This window comes from Gossypium arboreum, chromosome 6, assembly GCF_025698485.1.
Source record: "Gossypium arboreum isolate Shixiya-1 chromosome 6, ASM2569848v2, whole genome shotgun sequence".
Taxonomy (NCBI): Eukaryota; Viridiplantae; Streptophyta; class Magnoliopsida; order Malvales; family Malvaceae; genus Gossypium; species Gossypium arboreum.
Genome location: NC_069075.1, coordinates 132,488,871 through 132,496,626, shown reverse-complemented (window position 1 = coordinate 132,496,626; position 7,756 = coordinate 132,488,871).

Below are 7,756 nucleotides of genomic sequence, written 5' to 3'. Positions count from 1 at the left end.
GATTGGCCATGTGAAAACATGATTTTTGACCATTTTTAAGCTATTTTCACAAGCTAAACACATCCAATTCATGCTCAAGCATTTACTAATAGTTCTTAATTCAAATATCATTTATTATGCCATTCAAACTTAGCAAATATTCATTCATTCACTTCAATACCTCTTAAGGACTATGTACCACAATTTATATCAAAATTATACTACATTAACATACTAATCAAGCTCATGTAAGTTTAACTTCCAAAATATGCATATTTCATACCATGTTTCAACAACTTTCATGTATATTCACTATCATGTACAAAATAACACCTTAACAACCTAGGTACATGCCATTTTACCAAAAGAAAAGTATTCACCACTTTGAGTTCGGGATTGGCTTGGATGCTGAGTCCTTAACTTTCTTTCATACCTAATCCTGCGCACGGAAAACAAACCGTACACTGAGTATACATTCAGTGGTATTTCTATAAACTAATACTTAAAACATTAAGAAGCTATGTATATACATTGTAACTTAAACTTTTTACTTTCATAATCTTAATAGCTTCATCACTTACCTTTAATTTATAGCTCTTAAATGTAATTAAACAATTCTTTATATACATTTGATATCATTCAATATCTTTCAATACTTGTATAACAATCGCAGTCACATAATCAATAGCAGTCAGTCTTTGTCTTTAGTACTTTCATTTACCCCTATTAACATAACTCAGACCTGGACGGATACACGGATCTAACCTACACACCGGGGATAATATACAGTGTTTTATCGGTCGAAACCTGAATACACCGTAGGGTAACAGTAATAGTCATAATCAGGTACGAAGTACCTCTTCGGAAAGAATCCGGAATAGTCACAGTAGTCGACACATATAGTGTTTCATCGACACACAGTCGGAATATCCCTGAACACTTCCAATCCTATGGCATGCCAACTATATCCATCTGGCCCGACACTGTTAATAGGGTATTCAAATCATTTCATTTTGATACAGAAACAGTAACAATTTTCATCATTTTATTTATCATACATGCTAACAAATAAAAATAGCAATTACTTTTATTAAATTATTAAGCATAGTTTATAGAAATACAAACCGAAATTCTCGAGTTTACTCGATATCCTCGTTCACTTTCTCTTTTCCCTTCTTTGATGACGTTTCCGGTGCTACGTTAGCTACGGAAAAATTAACATTTAAAGTCATCAATACATATCATTTAATAACACACTCTTCTAATTTTCATGTAACTTTTATAAAAATTCCAATTTAGTCCTTCCACCATAACCATTATTTTTCTTCAAATAAACTTATATTTTCATTTAATACCTACTTTAAACGAGTTTAAGCTCTTCATATTCAATATAAAACATCAATTCTACAATTTAGACAATTTAGTCCCTACTATAATAAAACTTATATCTCTTTTACAATTCAATTCTTCTCCCACTTCTAACTTGAATTTCTATCACTTTATATCATAATTCATCTATTTATTCAACTTATTAAACATCTAAAATTTCACTATCTTCCTAAATTTCAACATAATTCAAGTAGGGCTTTGTTCTAAGATTCTAAAAACATCAAAATTACAAGAAAAGGGACTAAATTGACTTACCACTTGAACTTCAAACATCAAAACCCTAATTTTCTTTTCTTTTTCTTTCTTTCTTTCCCTGCTCTGTTTCGTCCCTTTCTCTCTTCTTTTTATTTATGTTTTATTTCTTTTATTCTTTCATTATTATATCATATTATTATTATGTTTATATATTATAAATATTATTTCTTATTTAATAAGTAAATACATATTTATACATACATTTGTACCAATCACAATAATGCAAATGCACTTATACATACCACACACTTGTCACATAAGGCTTATTTGCTAATTTAATCCCTTGACTTTTCTATAGTTTATAATTAAACTTTTACCCTATATTCAATCTAGTCCTTTCATTAAATTAGCTTTAATTTAAGCTAATTCACTTAACCAAAGTCTAATTAACCACACTACTAGCTTCGTAAATATTTCTAGTAAATATTTAAGAATTTATTTTGCTAAAATAATAACCCAAAAATTCAATTTTTCGATAACCCTAAAATTTGGGTCGTTACAAACATAGTTTGGGCCTAAGCCCTTTTCAAAGGATGATCCAAGATCTCTGTGTGGACCTTAACCATTTACTGAATAAATGTCGAATGCAAACAAAAATCCTACCCATCCATCCTCTACACTCCACTTCGTCTAGCCCTACACTCCATGTGGGGATAAAATCAACCCACCCATCCCTACACTCCAAATATAGCACCTTGCTATGCACTAAATAAGATATTCAAGCAGAAATGCCAAGACAAAGACACTTCCTCCAAATATATCAAACCCATCCCATGTAATATGTCATGTTATAATATCATACGTGTATGCAACATGTCATGCTCAAATACAGTAAAACATATCATAGGGGTATATCAGTCATTTTACCTCTTAGGGGTATAACAGTCATTTTATCATTATGGGGTCCAAATATACTTATCGACCCAATAGTAAGTCCACAGTCGTCTCGGGCGACCTGTGCAACCTTAATGGTCAAACAGTAAAAATGGGCCCAAGGCCCACAACACGACCCATGTGGGCCCACACGCCCATGTGGCCCAATAAGCCCAAACATGGCCTTGGCCGTGTGAACTACACAGCCTGACCCAATAATCTCCACACGTCCGTGTGGTTTACCCGTGTGGGCCCACGAGCTCATGAGGCTGCCCAACGTGGCCCAAAACCGGCCCAAACCCATGAAATCGCTTATGGTGGCCTCTACCATCGAACGTCCACATTTGTGCATCCGGTTTACCACACGAGCGAGTGTACGCTCGTGTAGCGTCAACAATAATACGTTTTCGGCTCTTACTGATCTATGCTAATAGTAGTGCTTACACACATTAAACGAATATGCGCGAGTCGCCCACAAGCCCAAAGCTTACATTCAACCAAAATACTCCATTTAATCAATAACAATAGGATTAACATCCCTTCTTATACCTATCGCAACCATTTCACTAATACTTGCCTTTATTGAACTAATGAAGATTCCACCCTTAAACCGATACAAAAACCAGATTACAAACTCCTTTAGAGATCATCTGCGTTTCAACCGAACACATATAACTAACATAATACACGCATATGAATTAACCAAGCACACAATCACTTACCAAATGTGTAAAACCAAAACTAGGGAAGGGATGTAATTGGTTCACAATTTCCTAAAAGAACGCCACTACAACAAGGTAGAACTAGCGCAAACACTCCCCTAACAATTGCCAGCTAGAAAAGAATGTGTTAAAAAGAGAACTAAAGATTCGGCAGAAAGGGAAAAAGGGTGAACAAAAACAAAATCAAAATAGTAGCACTCATCTCCAAGATCAATAGAGAAGAAGCACAAGAAAGAGTCGGCACACAGAGGGTAAATGTAAGAGCAATATTCAGCCAACAAAGAGTAGATTGCACTTGAGAGAAAAAGGAATAAGAAAAGGAAAGAGTCGATTACTCCAGGTAAACCAAAATGATTTGAGAGATAGGGAAGTAATAGGTGTTCGGCCAAGATGGAAACCGTTTGAGAAAAGTTGTGAGGGAGAAGAAAAATCATGGACAAGCGGTTTGGAGAGAGAAGTAGTATCGCAAGCAACTAGGACCGAAAGATACTTCAAAAACACAACTCCGCTTCAGAAACAAAAGAAAAGAACCTCAATTGCAAAAACCCGAAAGAAAGAAAAATAGAGGAAAGTAGCAAAAGAAACAATAGCTATCAAAAATGGGAATAAAAAACCACACAATTTCGGCACCCACAAGCTTATGACCGAATTGGCATAATGAGGAATCCCACTTTTGGCCAACTACTACCACCCCTTTAATCCTTTCTTAAAATTCTTCCTCACATCACTCCTACCGATCACTATCCAAATCCCTCAAAATCCCTTTTAAATATCGGCTACACAACTCCCTCATCCCCCCAAACACTCCAACCACCTACTAACTTTAGAGTTCCACTGACATTCAATCCCTCAAGTCCCCTAGCAGAAGTAACACGCCATTATCCCCTGAACCAACAAGCTTTTTATGACACATCTTAACCATATTTATTTAAGAACCCTACTGTCTAGAGACAAGGTTTATTCAAGCAAAAATAAAATTTTGTACAAGCCAATGCTTGAACTCAGGACTTCTCCAACACTTCTCAAGACACTTAACCACTGAAGAAAGCATGCATTTATTCATCACAACACATAAAAATAAATACTTAGATTTTTGGAGCGTTACAGATCCCTTGTTTCACTTCGATAGTATAATTAAATCGGGTTGATGCAGAAGAAATGAATGCATTTTTACACTATTAAGATAAGAAAGGAAAAAAAAACTAAAATAATATACGACTCAACTCTAACATAATTACTCTAATATAGTGACCCTTTTAGGGACTTGAATATTCCCCAACTATTCTGGTCCATTTACGGTTATTGCTTCCGTGAAGATAGTGGCTAAATAATATAATTGTTCGATTTTCTGTAATTTTTTCCATTCCTCTGTGTAAATAACCTAATATTGATTCACAGTCAACAGCATCTTCACCATCTAGAGTAACGATGAGACGAAGAACATCATGCATTGATGGGTGGTGAGGCCCTATATTGACTATCATAAGGTCTTTTTCTGTAGCTGATAGATTCATAAGTTTTTCCTTGATTCATTCTTACATGAATTGCTAAAAACGAAAACAAGTACATCAAAATGAAAATTTAATAAATCGACTAATTCAAAATTTACAAATTAACGATTTTTTGATTTCCAAATATCCAACTCACCAATTAATTCTTTATAATGTATTTTATTTGTCTTTGATAAATAAGATAGCAGTCGTTGATGTTTTCCTAGAATTTTACGTAGACCTCTCTGAGATAAATAGTTTTTTTCGTGCAATTCCAAATGTGAAGTAAGTCTTCGTATCTTATTGGTGAAACTAACTATTTGAAATTCAACAGACCCCCTGTTTTTTATATTTTCAGAGAAAGAGAATTTGTATATGATCTATTTGAAGCTGCCACCGGTATGAGAATGATGCATAATTAATTTTGTAACGGAGGAGTGGCGGCCGATCTACCTTACGGCTGGATAGATAAATGTTTGGATTTCTGTGATTATTTTTTAACAGGAATTATTGAATATCAAAAACTTATTACGCGAAATGCTACTTTTTTAGAATGAGTTGAAGGGATAGGCGTTTTTGGTGGAGAAGAAGCAATAAATTGGGGTTTATCTGGCCCAATGCTACGAGTATCTAGAATCAAATGGGATCTTCGGAAAGTTGATCATTATGAGTGTTACGATGAATTTGATTGGGAAATCCAGTAGCAAAAAGAAGGAGATCCATTAGCTCGTTATTTAGTCCAAATCAGTAAAATGACGGAATCTATAAAAATAATTCAACAGGCACTGGAAAAAATTTCGGGTGGTCCCTATGAGAAATTAGAAATCTGATGCTTTGATCGAGAAATAGATCCAGAATGGAATGATTTTGAATATTGATTCATTAGTAAAAAACCTTCTCCAACATTTGAATTACCGAGACAAGAAATTTATGCGAGAATGGAAGGCCCAAAGGGAGAATTAGGAATTTTTCTGATAGGGGATCAAAGCGGTTTTCCTTGGATATGGAAAATTCACCCACTGGGTTTTATCAATTTGCAAATTCTTCCTCAGTTAGTTAAAAGAATAAAATTGGTTGATATTATGACAATACTAGGTAGCATAGATATCATTATGAGAGAAGTGGATTGTTGAAATGATAATTTATATGAAAGAAGTAGAAGATATCAATTCCTTTTACACATTGGAATCTTTAAAAGAGGTCTATGGGATTATATGGATGTTGGTCCCCATTTTGACTCTTGTATTGGGAATCACAATAGGTGTACTAGTAATTGTATGGTTAGAAAGAGAAATATCTGCAGGAATACAACAACGTATTAGGCTTGAATACGCCGGTCCTTTGGGCATTCTTCAAGCGCTAGCAAATGGAACAAAACTACTTTTCAAAGAAAATATTCTTCCATCTAGAGGCAATACTCGTTTATTTAGTGTTGGACCGGTTATAGCAGCCATATCAATTTTACTAAGTTTTTCAGTAATTTCTTTTAGCTCTTGCCTTATTTTAACCGATCTCAATGTCGATATTTTTTTATGGATTGCCATTTTAAGTATTTGTAATACCCCCTAACCCTTTTCCGACATCAAAATAGGATTACGGAGCATTACCGGTCACTACAATTTATATCATGAATCATATAAAATTAATCATTATAAAGTTCAGTAATTTATCTTATTGACTCATAAACGGACATTCGGGGCCCAATGAAGATATTAGAAATAAATCGAGACCTAAATAGAAGCTTATAAAATTTTCTTTAATGAACAGCACCACACGCCCGTGTGAACCAAAGACACGCCCGTGTGAACCAAAGACACGCCCGTGTTGTCACCCCGTGTGACTCACATGGGTGGAACACGCCCGTGCTCCTTACCCATGTACTTAACTGACTTATTGCTTATGAATAAACTAGCTTCACACGGCCAAGACACACGCCCGTGTGCTTAGCCCGTGTGGATTTATTTTCAATTCGAATCTAGTGTAGTTTTTACACGGCCAGGCACATGCCCGTGTACTGTGGCCGTATGCTTCACGCGGTTGAGACACACGCCCGTGTGGCCATACCTGAGCATTCTGTCTGCCAAATTTTAGATGCAAGGGACACACGGTCTACTCACATGCCTGTGTAAGGGCCTTGTGTCTCACACGGTCTGATCACAGGCCCGTATGCCAGGCCGTGTGGACTCAAAATAAACCTTATAGTTCAAGTTTACCAACCCTGCAAACTTCAATAACAAGTGAAATTTAAATCCAATCTTTCAACCAATCCAAAACATGATTAAATACATCTATTTCACATTAAAATCATCAATGTTATGATCCAACTCGAGTGTATTAGTAAGTGTTTAACATAAAACTCCTAGACAGTGTACTTTGGTACTAATTGAATCAATTTAAATTAAACTATATAAATGACCATATTATAAACATAAACTTTGCATTCATGGGTTAACCATTAACATTCTTACACTATTAACATTTACATTCAAAATGACTTCCAAAAGACAACCTAGATACATGCCATTTCTCAAAATAAAATATGTCACCGAGTATTTGAGTTTGGGCTTGGCTTGGATGCTGAGTTGTTAGTCGCTTTCGTACCTAACCTGCGCACGGAAACAAATCGTATGCTGAGTATACACTCAGTGGTATTTCTATAAACCAACACTTAAATCATTATTAACACAATATGCATTTAAGCTATTGACTTCAAATCTAATAGCACTACTTATATTTAAAATTCTTTCTTAATGAAACATTTACTTCAATAATATATCAATCAATAACAGTAGATTTCTAGTACAGTAGCACAGTCATTCAGATGTCCAGTACAGTAAATTTACCCCTATTAACATAATTCGGACTTTGGCAGATACACGGATCCAACCAACACACCAGTATGGCACATTGTGCCTCATCGACTTTGCCGAAGTAAACAGTAGCAGTACGGTATATAGTACCTCATCAAATTAAACCGAAGCATCGAAAACAGTACGACACATGAAGTGCCTTATCGACACAAAGTCGAAGTAATAGTACAACACTATT